This window comes from Octopus sinensis, linkage group LG1 (genome assembly GCF_006345805.1).
Source record: "Octopus sinensis linkage group LG1, ASM634580v1, whole genome shotgun sequence".
In the NCBI taxonomy this organism is placed as follows: Eukaryota; Metazoa; Mollusca; class Cephalopoda; order Octopoda; family Octopodidae; genus Octopus; species Octopus sinensis.
The window spans coordinates 47,016,140-47,030,203 of NC_042997.1; the positions used below are offsets into that span (position 1 = coordinate 47,016,140).

General features: G+C 35.9%; 1 long non-coding RNA gene across 1 annotated transcript in view; it reads right to left on the reverse strand.

Annotated features, from left to right (window-relative positions):
- LOC118766238 overlaps positions 1-12,623 on the reverse strand; it is a 23,110-nt gene extending 10,487 nt beyond the window's left edge. Inside the window, exon 1 of the long non-coding RNA XR_005002142.1 lies at positions 12,455-12,623. This is a non-coding gene — a long non-coding RNA (uncharacterized LOC118766238). The remainder of the gene's footprint in view (positions 1-12,454) is intronic.
- Between the last annotated feature and the right edge of the window lie 1,441 nt (positions 12,624-14,064).

The window sequence follows — 14,064 nt, forward strand, 5'->3', positions numbered from 1 at the left end:
TAGTGTAAAGGCACCCCCACAAGAGAGTGCTCTTGAAATAGAAATATAAACTAATACTAGGAAGAGCATCCAACAAATAACTAACTCCATCCACCAGAGTATTAAGGTCACGATAGACTGCTCTACTAAACACCCTAACCATAGACTAGCAGTACTAGATACAGAACTTTGGCTGGAAACTGAGAATAATAAAACCCGAATCATTCATTCACACTATGCCAAACCTATGGCTTCCAAATACTTGATCCACCGGAACTCAACTATCGCGGACAATGCCAAATTGAATATATTGATGGCAGACCTCGTCAGAGTAATGCGAAATGTGTCCCGTATTTGCGACCCGACAGAGTTAAAGAGACACATATAACTTTTCGTTCACCGCATGAAGTTCTTAGATTACAGCCATAAAGAAAGGATCAGAGTATACAAAGGAGCCATGAGAACATTTGAAACTATGATAGGTAACGATAGGAATGGGGTTTGCCCACACTGTAGGAGCAAGTCATGGAACACCATTGAAAGGACTAAGAAGAAAATAGGGAAGGCCAACTCATGGTATGATAGCCACAAATACCAGAGTGTCATGTTCATCGACACCACCCCTACAGGTGAACTGGCGTACCGCTTTAGAAGGGCCGTAGACAAGCTTAAGCTAAGAATTAAGGTCGTTGAAAGGCCAAGCAACACTATCAAATTCCTAATCGGTAAAGCCTACCCTTTTAGTAGAACACTCTGTACTGATAGGAACTGTACTATATGTAGATTTAGCCCACAAACGAACTGTAAAGCCAGAAATGTAGTCTATAGTATAAGATGTACAGGGGGATGATGCAGTAACTACAACGACGTACTTAGGGGAACGGCACGGAGCATAGGAGAGCGGGTAAATGTACATTGGAGTGAATTTAAGGAAGAGAAGAGCTCATCGGTTCTGTACCAGCACGCCGAGCAGAAACACGGGGGCTCACTCAACAACATAGAAGTTAAAATCTTGTCCACACATAGAACAGACGCAACGCTTAGAAAAATTACAGAAGCTACACACAGAATAGACAATAAACCCAGCCTGAATAGGAAACTAGAATGGAACACTAGCATACACCGCCAACACACCACAACATGTGACAGAATAAGATCGCCATAAACTGATAACAATATGAACAAAATACACAGATAAGCAAATGGAAATATATAACTAAATACGTTAACAAAATTAAATTAAATTAAATACAAGAAAAGAAAGAATAGAAAAAATAAGTAGGTATAAACACATGAATAAAATCAATAAAAAGAAATTAAACGAAAGTGTATAAACAGGGGATACAGATAATACATGCACTCCCCCCACATACACACGCATTCACTAAACATAGACACACAAGGGGTATACGCATGCGCAAATAAAGACATACAATAGGAATACAAAATACAAAATGGCAGAAATACGATTAATGTAAAAAATAAGATAAAGCTGAAGCAAATTAATATCAAATATATAATGTGTTTGTTTTTATTGACTAAACTGGCAACATGACCATCCCCAAATACAACAATAATGAATATATATACTTATTGAAAATACAATGCCCCCAGTCATATAAAAAATATCCCTTGATGAAAACCATATTTAACTCAATGAAATATGTACACACTTTGCAGCACGTGAAAAAGAATTATCAAAAATATTGCTCTGTTTGTTATATCACATATTTATATTCATAAAAAAAGCGGACAATGTATGTAAGTCTCGAATTCATAAGACATCTAATTTTTCCCTATAATGTCTCCTTAAAGCAGATAATAATTCTTAATTATCACCTGTTTAAAATTCTTGAAATACCACTTCTGTTATTTGTACAAGACGATTTCTGACTGAGACAATTTCATACTAAGCCTATAAGTTTCTTTAACAACATTTGGACAGAATTTTTTCCAAACTGCAATAAGGCATGTATGTTTGATTCCTTTGCATGTGATTTCAATATATTTGCATGCAATTCTTCAAGAATTATTTAAATGACTCATATTTAATATTACTTGCTGTGATAAGCTCATTTAAAGTTCTTGTAAAGTAATATGCCATGAAAACGGAAATACCTTCCGGGTTCATTGGCTGTTGATGAAATTGTGCTTGGTAGATTGAAAACGACTTCAAAAGGTATACATATTTGTAATGAATTTCAAGGATGACGAAGGGAGTTGAGTTGTCTAAAAGCAGAAATACCTTACCCTTGAAATTAATCACTATACAGTAGTATTTAACACTTGGGCAAATATTTTCATGGAATCGTTCAATAAACAAATCCTCTTTAACCCAAATTTTTCCGTTAGATTTTCACAACTCAGGCAGCCTAGATTTTGAGTTGATTTTTCATGCTCTATGTGTATCTGCTTGATAGACAAGAAACTGCTTAGGTTTCAGGTCATCGTTTATATTTGTACCTAACAAGAATGGAAGACGATATTTTCATGCATTGTATAATAACATTTTCTGCATGTAATATAACTGTTTAGAAGGTAAATGCTTCCAAATCATCTCAATTAGTCAGTAATAATAATTAAATTCAGTTGATATTCCCGTCTCAAAAGATTCATCTATAGTATTGGAAATCCCAAATGCAGTCTATATATTACCAGGAACGGACTCGTTTGTTATCCAATCACCTTGGACACTAAATAGGATTTTGCACATTTAAAACAATTTTTGAGAAGCGGAAAAAAAACCGTTTGAGGGACATCATTTCGGATTTTTATCAACGCATAAAGTATATTTAACAAAAACTGATGAAAAATTACTTGGGAGAGAAAATATGACATAGTAAGTACACAAGAGTGGAATTTTTAAAATCCATATTTTACTTTATATGTGCGTGAGTCATTGCTTGAATTTGACATGGCTTTGACATGAATTTCTCATATTAACTTCAAATTTCAAAATTACGAGATCACTCTGATATGAAACAATATATGGAAGGTCCACGACAAGGTACAATGAATACCATTCATAGGGTTACGAATATGCCTCATGTATATTTGAGCAGGTAGACAATTTTTCATTCATACACATCACTACTTAGCGCTGTCACCCCAGATTCTCCCCACCCCCACACACCCTCATATATAACACACATATATATACATATGCATATCAAATATAAATATACATACATACATGTGGAATCGCGTGACTTACTTGTTAGGATGGTGCCCTCGTGATTGTAAATATGCAGTTTCGATTCTTGAACCGGAGTGATGCGTTTCTATCCTTGAACAAAATACGTTAATTTACCTTGCTCCGACCCTGTCATCAGGCAAAACTAGTAGTCCTGCAACTTTACTGGATTACCCATTTTTGAGAGAACATTATATATACTCCACAGAATCTGGTGAACCGACCCTATGAACCCATGGCTGGAATAACCTTTGATCTTAGACATACATACATACATATATATATATATATATATATATATGTGTGTGTGTGTGTGTGTGTGTGTGTGTGTGTGTGTGTGTGTGTGTGTGTATAGTCAATTTGAAGATGTAATTTCCTGTTTAGGGATTATGAAATCCAGAGATCAACTGATGTTATCGATGATATATTGCGAGATTTTTCACAATATATAGGGATAAACAGTCTAATTTATAGTCTAATTTATATATAATAAAACGGAGAAAAAATATATAGTGGATACTCATTTTATTTGTATCATGATAAAAACATAACAACCATTTAATACAAGTAAAATTAAAAGGAACATGAATTAACGGAAAAAAGCAAAAATAAAAATGTACCTACACGTGTCAATCTGGTCTGTTTCAGATCCTCAGGGTCTAAGATTCTAGATGTAAAAAACAGAAAAAAAAACGCAATATTACCAGATATCATCAGGGATGCTTTGTACAAAAAGCTATTGCTTACATATTTTTTCAAAGGATTTGAAATTGGTGGTAAAAAAAAAACGTACTGAATAAGATAGATGAGAACGGCGTATTCATATATCCAAGTAATGTAAACATTAAGTTGTTAGAAAAGATGAGACGTCAAATGGGGTTGCAGGGGGAGATATTACCTAATCAAATCATGCTAAAAATAACTATGATGGATTTGAAAAATAGACGGTTGTAGGTATTGGGGACTTTATGTAATCATTTAATAAGGGTATAGACGGTTAGGGTTGTGAGGAACATTATGTAATTAGGGTAAGATATTGTGAAGACGTTAAGTAAATAGAATGAATTAAAGAGAAGAGTGAAACGTAAGAAATAATATAGAGAGAATAAATTTTATCTAGAGGAAAAAATTAACGAAATGGGAATAAAATAGAGGGATATTATTTAAGTGACTGAAACTAGAAAAGCCATAACTTATTTAGGATATAAAGTATAAGAAATATAAAGAAACAAAAATTGGTTATAATATTTTAAAGTTATGGTAAAGAAAACCGAGGCAATATTGTATACTACAGTAGGGATTTTAGAATGGTCCACTCATAAACAGATTTTTATCCTTATTGGTTAAGATCAATATATGGTGAAGGGCATATATGTTAAATAAAATTTTAAGATGCTAATTCTACATCCGATTAGGAGAGAAATTTATCGTTTAGAAAACAAAGTTATTTTATTCCACACGGGTAGAAATACAGGAAAAATAGAAGTTAAAAATGCATTGAGTGTATTTCTTCTATTATTATATTTAACAATTTAATCGGTTTCACAGTTTACACTGATTTTCAAAAAATTGAAATAGAACGACGTGACTTATGTTGCAGCTGTCTTCCTTCGGACTAGTGTTTGAAGCTTGACCTATTTTCATAGGTATTTCATGGTTCAAATTAGTATATATTTTGAATAAGACTTGATTGGTGTAGGATAGTCGCATGACTGGTCTTAGAAATGTTTTTAGGTTCCCCGCTACGTCCATGAGTTAGTATCAAGTGACGATGTTTAGCACCGTAAATTAAGGCTGACACGGTTGACTGAGCATGTCCAGTGACAGTAACAAACAATCAATGCTCTGAATGTTTTCTGTCAAGTGTTTGTAGAAAATGAACACGTGATGAAGTTTCGAATCTTTTGTACGTCTCCCGCTTCGTCCGTGCGGTAGTGTCACGTGAGAGTATGTTTTGCGCCTAAAATGAAGGCCAACACGGTTGAGTGAACATATTATTTACAATCAAGGCACACTAAATTTAATCTGTCAGGTGGGAGAGTCTACAGGAGTCGTTTGTATGTAGTCCAGTGGGTAAAGTTTAGATTGTTAGTTGTGCAGGTTCCTCATATTAATTGGCAGAAATAGTTTTGCGTGTGAATATCTATTTGTGTATGTACTTTCTTACAGTTTGTTGAATCTTGGTTTGTACTTTTGTATGAAAGTATTTCGCTGTTTATCTGTGTTTCGTCTGTGGTATTCACTGAAGATAGGTAGAGTGGAAAGACCTGGAACTTAGGGGATTTATCTTTTTTGCACATATGTCTATGTGTCCACTCAGTGGAATCTGCGTAGTATTGGGGTCTAATAATTGTTGTCTGTGAATTGTCAATCTCTTTCTTAGGATAAGCTTTGTTTGAGCTATGTATTCTTCATTACATCCTTGACATTTGATTGCATATATTAAATTCCTTGAAAAACATGGACAATGATGTTTTTACGGTAAAAATCTATCCTGATTTGAAATTGTATGTTATGTCTTCAATAAGATTGATGCAAATTTCGCAATTGGGGCGGCCGCAGTTTTTTACTGTTGGCGTAGGAATTGTGGAAGGTAATTTAGCGTTGGTGCGGAATTTTTTGAGAGACTTTAATTGACTTTTACTTTTGATTATTTTGTGTATTTCAAATGCTTGTTCCATTCTTGGATCCTGTTTTAGTAGTGAGATGTTCTGGTGGATAATATTGTAAACCTCTGTGTTCCTTGGGTTATATGTTCTAATAAAGGGTAGAGTATTGGATGTATCTGGAGCGTTTATCATTTTTGTAGCTCTTGGCACGTTCTATTCTATTGTCTATTAACATTAATGGATATCATCTTTTAAGTAGTAGTTGTATTAGTTCCTGGAATCTTTTATTGCGAGCTTCAGGATTTGAGACAATTGTGCAGATTCCTCTTCAAATATTAAATGAAATATTATTATTCTTTATGAGACCTCATAATTAGGCAAATTCCATTGAGTGGACACATAGACATATGTACAAAACAGATAAATCCTCTAAGGCGGCGAGCTGGTGGAAACATTAGCACGCCAGATGAAAAGCTTAGCGATATTTCGACTGCCGTTACGTTCTGAATTCAAATTCCGTTAGTCGACTTTGCCTTTCATCCTTTCGGGGTCGATAAATTAAGTACCAGTTACGCAATGTGGTCGCTGTATTCGACCTAATCTCCGTGTCTGTCTTTGTTTGTCCTCTCTATGTTTAGCCCCTTGTGGGCAATAAAGAAATAGGAATATTTTTCTGCGTGTGTTTGGGATTGCATGGAGAGAACAGTAGGTGTTGCTTAGAATCTGTTCGTTTGTAGTGACTGTCTGCTTTAATGTGTTTTATCTCTATTGGCGATTAGTATATTCGATATCGCCCAAAGACGTGAGTCCATGAAGATAATCTGCCCCATGCCCACAGATACGACAGACTACACTGTAGTCATCCTAGGGTACGGACTAGGATCTTCAGGGATACGTGATTTGTGGAAACGCGCGTCGCGCTACATTAAAATATTTATAAATTCCATTGCTATTATTACTATATTTACTCTACATTCTATCGGTACAGCTCGATGCAATCGCAAAAAACTAGTTCACCAGTCAGCATCATTTGACTGTATCCGGCATAGGAGCTTTAGTTGCATGTTCAAAACTACTCTCGTTACCAAATTAAAAATGTATATATATATATATATATATATATATATATATATATGTGTGTGTGTGTGTGTGTATGCATATCTATCTATCTATCTTTCTATCTATCTATCTATCTATCTATCCATCTATGTATGTATCTATCTATCTATCTATCTATCTATCTATCTATCATCTATCTATCTGCACAGATGCACACACACACATACATTAACGCACGTATATTCGTTGTTATGTATGTGTGTATGTATACATTTTATGTGGAAATATACAGCCATAATAACACGCATAAATACATATATGTACAAAATTACACAGCACGTATACATCCACAAATTTATATACAAATATTTGCAAATACGTATATTAGAATATATGAATAGGAACACAGTTGCATACAGCCATATGGATAGATAGACAGGCATAGATATGTCTGTCTATCCATCTATCTATCTATCTATCTATCTATCTATCTATCTATCTATCTATCATCTATCTATCTATCTACACATTCGTTTTCTTTTATTCTTTTACTTGTTTCAGTCATTTGACTGCGGCCATGCTGGAGCACCGCCTTCAGTCGACAAAATCGACCCCAGGACATATTCTTTGTAAGCCTAGTACTTATTCTATCGGTCTATTTTGCCGAACTGCTAAGTTACGGGGACATAAACACACCGGCATCGGTTGTCGAGCGATGTTGGGGGGATAAACACAGACACACAAACATATACACCCACATACATATAAATATATACAAATATACGACGGGCTTCTTTCAGTTTCCGTCTACCAAATCCACTCACATGGCTTTGGTCGGCCCGAAGCTATAGTAGAAGACACTTGCTCAAAGTACCACGCAGTGGGACTGAACCCGGAACCATGTGCTTGGTAAGCAAGCTACTTACCACACAGCCATTCCTGCGCCTATGTTTATCTATCTATAACATATACGCATACATATGTGTGTGGGAGGTGTATGTGTGTGTGTGTGTGTTTGGATGAACCCTATTTTAAAATTTATTCACGTATGTATACAATCTCATAACTCATAGCATTACGTAGGCCAGAATAAGATCCTACTTATAGCTGTCTGTATGTGTACATATATGTAAATATATATAGACGTTCCTATATAGAGAGACACGTTCATGCATTGTTATTTCCACATCTGAACGTATATTGTTACACACAAATACATAAGGAAAATCATACAAACTCATGCATTAACACACACCGGCAGGTTGGACCTTGTAAACAAGGGTCTGTCTTTTTAATGATTTACATGCGAATATTTTTGTTTCGCTGCCGAATGATTTAAACAAATAATAGTCTACACGTCGTGAGAAGTGTTTAAATGGTTACTTGTTTACTGTCATATAACGTCATCCTCATAGGAAGAATATACTATATCTTTGGCAGTTTTACTTTTGGTGGGTAAATTAATAGCCTAAACAGTAAATAAAATTTCAATGCCTCATATCTGCAGAATAGATCTTTTGGAGAATTATTGACGTTTGGTGTCATGTTTTACCGAAGTATTTTTATGCTTTAGCTCCTATGTATGTTCCACGAATGCCAAAACAAAGTTGGCTTTGCCAATACCTCTCAAAATGTATGCATCTTGTTTTCATATCTCATATATTATTTGATAAGCGCGTGTAATTTATTTTATCTAGCTTTCACAACATGTGGCTGTGATTGTTGTAGTTCATCTTAAAGGAATTAGTAGCCAAACCAATGTTTGTTTTGAATGAATTCGGGAAATAAACGGAGCATTTGTGAAGTATACATTTTTTTCTGGTAAGTGGAATTCACTGGTCATGTATTCGAGTTGTTACAGTTTTCAATTCATGTCGAGTATTTGCTTAATTCAATATGAAAAATACTACAACAACTTAGAAGCGTGATGGGCTGAGAGGACTTAAGAATGAGAGAGTAAGAAAGTTGCATTTCTGTTTAAAATCTATTAACGTCTATCTTGTGGTGTGAAGTTTTCCATTATTAGCTTAAAAAGGAATTTTGAAGAGTCACTAATGTGATTTAAAGCAAGTAATATTTCTAGTCGTATTCATATTTAAAATATTGACATTAGCTAGGCAAGTTAGTTATTCAGTGTATATATATATATATATATATATATACATACATGAATGCCTGCATCTAGTAGGTGTATGGATATGGATATATTGTATAAATTATATATGCCTACGTGTGTACGGACACATATGAGATTGCGTGAGTGTACTTGTATTTATATATACATATGCCTGTTCGTTTTAATACGAACATGTTTTTGTGCATATGCGTGTGTATGTGTGCATATGAGTGTGTATGTGTGTTAGAGTTTGTGTAAACAGGCTGTTCGGGATAAATTCGACAGTTTGCATAAAAGATTAAAGAAAACACAATATGCGGAACAAGGGTAAATGTATTTTTTAAAATCGAAGAAAAAAACTATCATCTAAATTATGGCTGGGAGATAACAGTTTACTCAAAGCAGCGGCCCTCAGCTTCCACCACGGTCTCGAAACAACTTCGGAACCTGGCGCATGCACTCCTCTCTCTCTCTTTCTCTCTCTCTCTTTATGGGAAGATTTTCAAATACCTCATTATTCTTGGCTAATAGCTCGGCTTTGGTGTTACAGGCAGAGCGGTCTATCTCAACCGTACCCCACAGAGAGTAATCCATGGTAATACAATCTGGAGAATTAGAAGTCCAGGTATTGGGGCTGGTCGGAGAAATAATCCGACAACACTTCTGAGACATATGGGTTTCAAGGAGCAACCTGCTGTAACTAGGGTTTGACCGCAGTCTACATCAGCTTTACATAGGCATCTCAAATGAACCTAAGGCTCTGTTCATCAGTTACTGGATGAAATACTGCTTGCAAAAGCGATCAGAACGTCTGTTGTGTTCCGTTCTGCTGGCCACGACTTTGTAGTCTCCATTGAAGCTGTCCGCATCACGTCTTACAGCCTTTATAGTGTAGACGGAGCATTGGACAGCAGTCCTGACATCGGAATTTTGTTGAGGGTGCGAATTATTATAATACGAATAACTTTTTTCCAATATACAGAGGTTTCAATTCTCCCGTTTTAGGAAACTGTATTCCAACTACTACTTCAATATTCCTGCTCTCCAACGCTTTTGACCCTTCCTCAACATATCAAGCAGTACCTGAACAAAGAGACCTAAATTGTAACCAAGTTTATATATATATAATATATATATATAATATATATATATATATATATATATATATATATGTTGGCCTGCTCGCTTAGCCAGTGGGGTGGCGTCATTCGAAGGCTAAAACAATGCGAACGCATTGTGACCAGCGATGTGTAACTACATCTGATAGACTGGTCGGTCACGTGATCACGTGATATATATATGTATATACACGCACACACACATACACACACACTCAAACACACACACACAATTGCACATGTATATGGGGGAAATCTTTGTAGATACTTCAGGAAAGATATTCATTTAAGTATTCTTGGCTAACCGTTCACTTTGGGGAATTAAAATTATTATTTTTTTTTTTACTTTTCAATAATTACTGATTCACATATTTTTTCTCCGTCTATTTATATTAATTAAATATATATTTGCATTTGCTATCTTCATTTCTAATTAGATTGAGCAAAATAACATCGAATCAGATGAAGCTACATAAGTATATTTTTTTCTAATTTTGCCGCGAACGTTAAAAGAGCTAATCTAGAATTTTACACATACACACGTCCACGCATGTGTTTGTGTATATATAAATGTGTGTATATATATATATATATATGTTTGTATAAATATATTAAATATATATATATATGTGCGTGTGTGTGTGTGTGTCTGTGTGCATATGTTTGTATATATACAAACGCATACATGCAACACACACATATATACGTGCATTTGTACATACGCAGAAGCATGTATGTATATATGTATGTAAGTATATATGCGTGTATATGTATGTATATATATATATATATAATATATATATATATTATATATATATGCGTGTGTGTATACATACATGGATGCGTGTATATATATATATATATATATATATATATATATATATATACATATATATATTCTCTTAGTTGTTTCAGTCATTTGACTGCGGCCATGTTGGAAAACTACCTTTTTTAGTTGAAGAAATCGACCATAGGACTTATTCTTTGTAAGTCTGGTATTTATTCTATCAGGCTCTTTGGCGAACTGCTAAGTTATGAAGACTTTAACACACAAACAACGGCTTTTAAGCGATGGCGGCGGAGGACAACACAGACACAGAGACACACACATAAATTCATACATATATGTAGATGTGTATATATATATATATATATATATATATATATATATATATATATATATATATATATATATATATGTATATATGTATATATATGAAATTAAAAAAGGAAAATACGCACACTTACATAGTTTGAATATAATTTTTAATATATCGACCGCTTTCGCTATCGCTATTCATGATATTATGTTTTACTTATTTGAATATACATATTTTTCTTAAGAAGAAATTTGGTCTATTTTTTGTGTGATGAAATTCACCTTCACAAGTAGGTAAATAAAGGGAGGTAACTGGTGGTCGCTATTATGTTATTGTTGTGGGTAAGGGAGATAACTGTTCAGCTTTCGGTAATAGGTGGGGATTATATATGTGTACAGTCAGCGACAAGTTTCAAAAACCTTGTTTAGTAGGGGATTTATGTACAGTGATGTAATCGTGAATTGAAATATGTAAAAAGATAAAAGTTGGTTATGCGTGCATATTAAGGCGTGTTTTGTATTTTTCAATGAAAAAAGTTTCTTTATTTAAGCGTTCTAGTTGAGAGATTGCGTCTTTGCACTGGTAGAAAGGGAAGACTGTGAAATTTGGTTTGATCTCACCTGCACATTTTTCTGTATGTTCACTGAGAGGAATTTGTCTGTATTGCGGGAAACGGATTTGCTCCTTATGTAGAGTGGTTCTGTTTTTCAAGGTCATACTCGTTTGTCCAATATAGTGGTGTCCTCTACCCGAGCAGGTTATTACATAAATTAGGTTCTCAGAGGCACAAGTGAAACTAGTTTTAATTGCGAACCTCTGTCCTTGTTTGAAAAAGAAAACCGAGCCTTGAAGTAGGTTGGGGCAGGTTCCACAGTTTGGGCATCCAATAGTAGCAGCAACAGAGACGCGAACAGAACCAGCGGCAGCATCAGGGATAACAGCAATAACAACATCAACGGCAACAATGGAATTATCCCTAACGGCAGCAGCAACATCCGCAGCTTCCCCAACGGCTACTACTGTAGCAGGCTTGACAGTTCCAAGAGTAGCAGCAGCGGAGACAAGAGCAGAACCAGCTGCAGTACCATCGCCAGCGATAACAACAATAACAACAACGGCAGCAATGGTAGTATCCCTAACGGAAATTGCAGCGGAGCCATCGCTATTGATACCTATAACAGCAGTGACAGCACGTCCATTAACGACGATGGCCATAACAACAGAACCTTTACCAATACCAGTAGTAAGGGCACCAACATCATCGCCACCTCCAATGACACCAACACCAACAGACGCAGCACTGCCAACACCCGACCACAGAGATACATCAGTTGCGCTGGTAACACATTCAAACAACGCCTCTCCAGCCACAGATCCTCCTTCAGGATGCCGGAAAGGAGATACGTTACGTCACTAGCCAGTCATGTATGACAACTGAAATACGACGGGATTCCATACACAATAGTATGGAGAAGTCTAGAAAATCCAGGCCTCTACATAAACGAGACCAAGCGTTGTAAACTATGCATAGCAGAGCGGGCGAGGATTTTAAAGAACTCCCTCGACCGGAGAACATTCTTAACTCCAGAACAGAGGTCTTCGCACACTGCATGTATTTCAGAAAATTCCTGGTGCCCTATTGAAACCTGCAAGATAATAGGGTTACTTGCGATTGATAACCAAAGGGAGACAATCCCCTGTTGTTGTCCTTTCTTCTTTCTCGAGAGGCCGCGCGCTAGATGGGTGTTAAGCCAACAGGTTTTAGGATCTGATGATATGCTGTAAAGCTAAGCGCTTTAGGGACGTGAAACCTAGGGTAATCCCAGAGACCGGCCTTATCTAACTTTATTCATATTATATATATATATATATATGTGTGTGTGTGGTGTGTGTGTGTGTGAATATATATATATATAAATATAAATATATGCAATATATGACTGTGCTGATTTGGTCATGTGATGCATATGGATGAGGACAGCTGTGTAAAGAACTGCCGAGCTCTAATTCTGGAGGTAAACTGTGAAAGGGTAGATCCTGGAAGACGTGGAACGAAGTGGTAAGAAAATATCTTCGGACGGTGGGCCTCACTGAGAAAATGACAAGAGGCCAGGAGTTGTAGCGATTTGTTACACTTGGAAAGACGCATCAAGCTAAGTAAAAATGGTGTTTTACATACAAGTCCTTTGCAGGTGCCAGAGCGACATAAAATACACCAGTCCAGTACTTGCGACACATGAAAAACACGCAGCACACTCAATAAAGTGGTTTGCGTTACGTAGGGCATCCATCTGTAAAAAACAAATATGCCAAAACTGACAATTGGAGACTGGCCAGCTCCATAACAAACAGTCGAACCCATGCCAGCATAGAAAACGGACGTTAAACGACAATGATGATAATGATGATTATGATGATGACGAAGATGACGACTCGACGACGACGACGACGACGATGATGATGATGATGATGATGATGATGATGATGATGATGATGATGATGATGATGGTGGTGGTGGTGATGATGATGATGATGATGACGATGATGATGGTGGTAAGTTTCTTCCAGTTTCCGAGTACCAAATCCATTCACAAGTCTTTGGTCGACCCGAGGCTTTAGTAAAAGACAAGATGTCGCACAGCAAGACTGAACCTGGATCATATGTTTATGATGCAACCTTATTAGAACACAGCCACGCCTGCGTCATTTGTATATATGTTGAGAGCGTGTATGTGCAAGTGTTTGCGTATTTGTTTATGTATAAATTCTGTCAGGAATTGGTCATCTTGGTAAGTCTCATATGTAAAGTCCAAGGCCAAAACACAGAAATGTCATCGGCTCCATCTATTTCAATCATTTCACTTCGTTAAAGAACGCACTGCCGCAAACA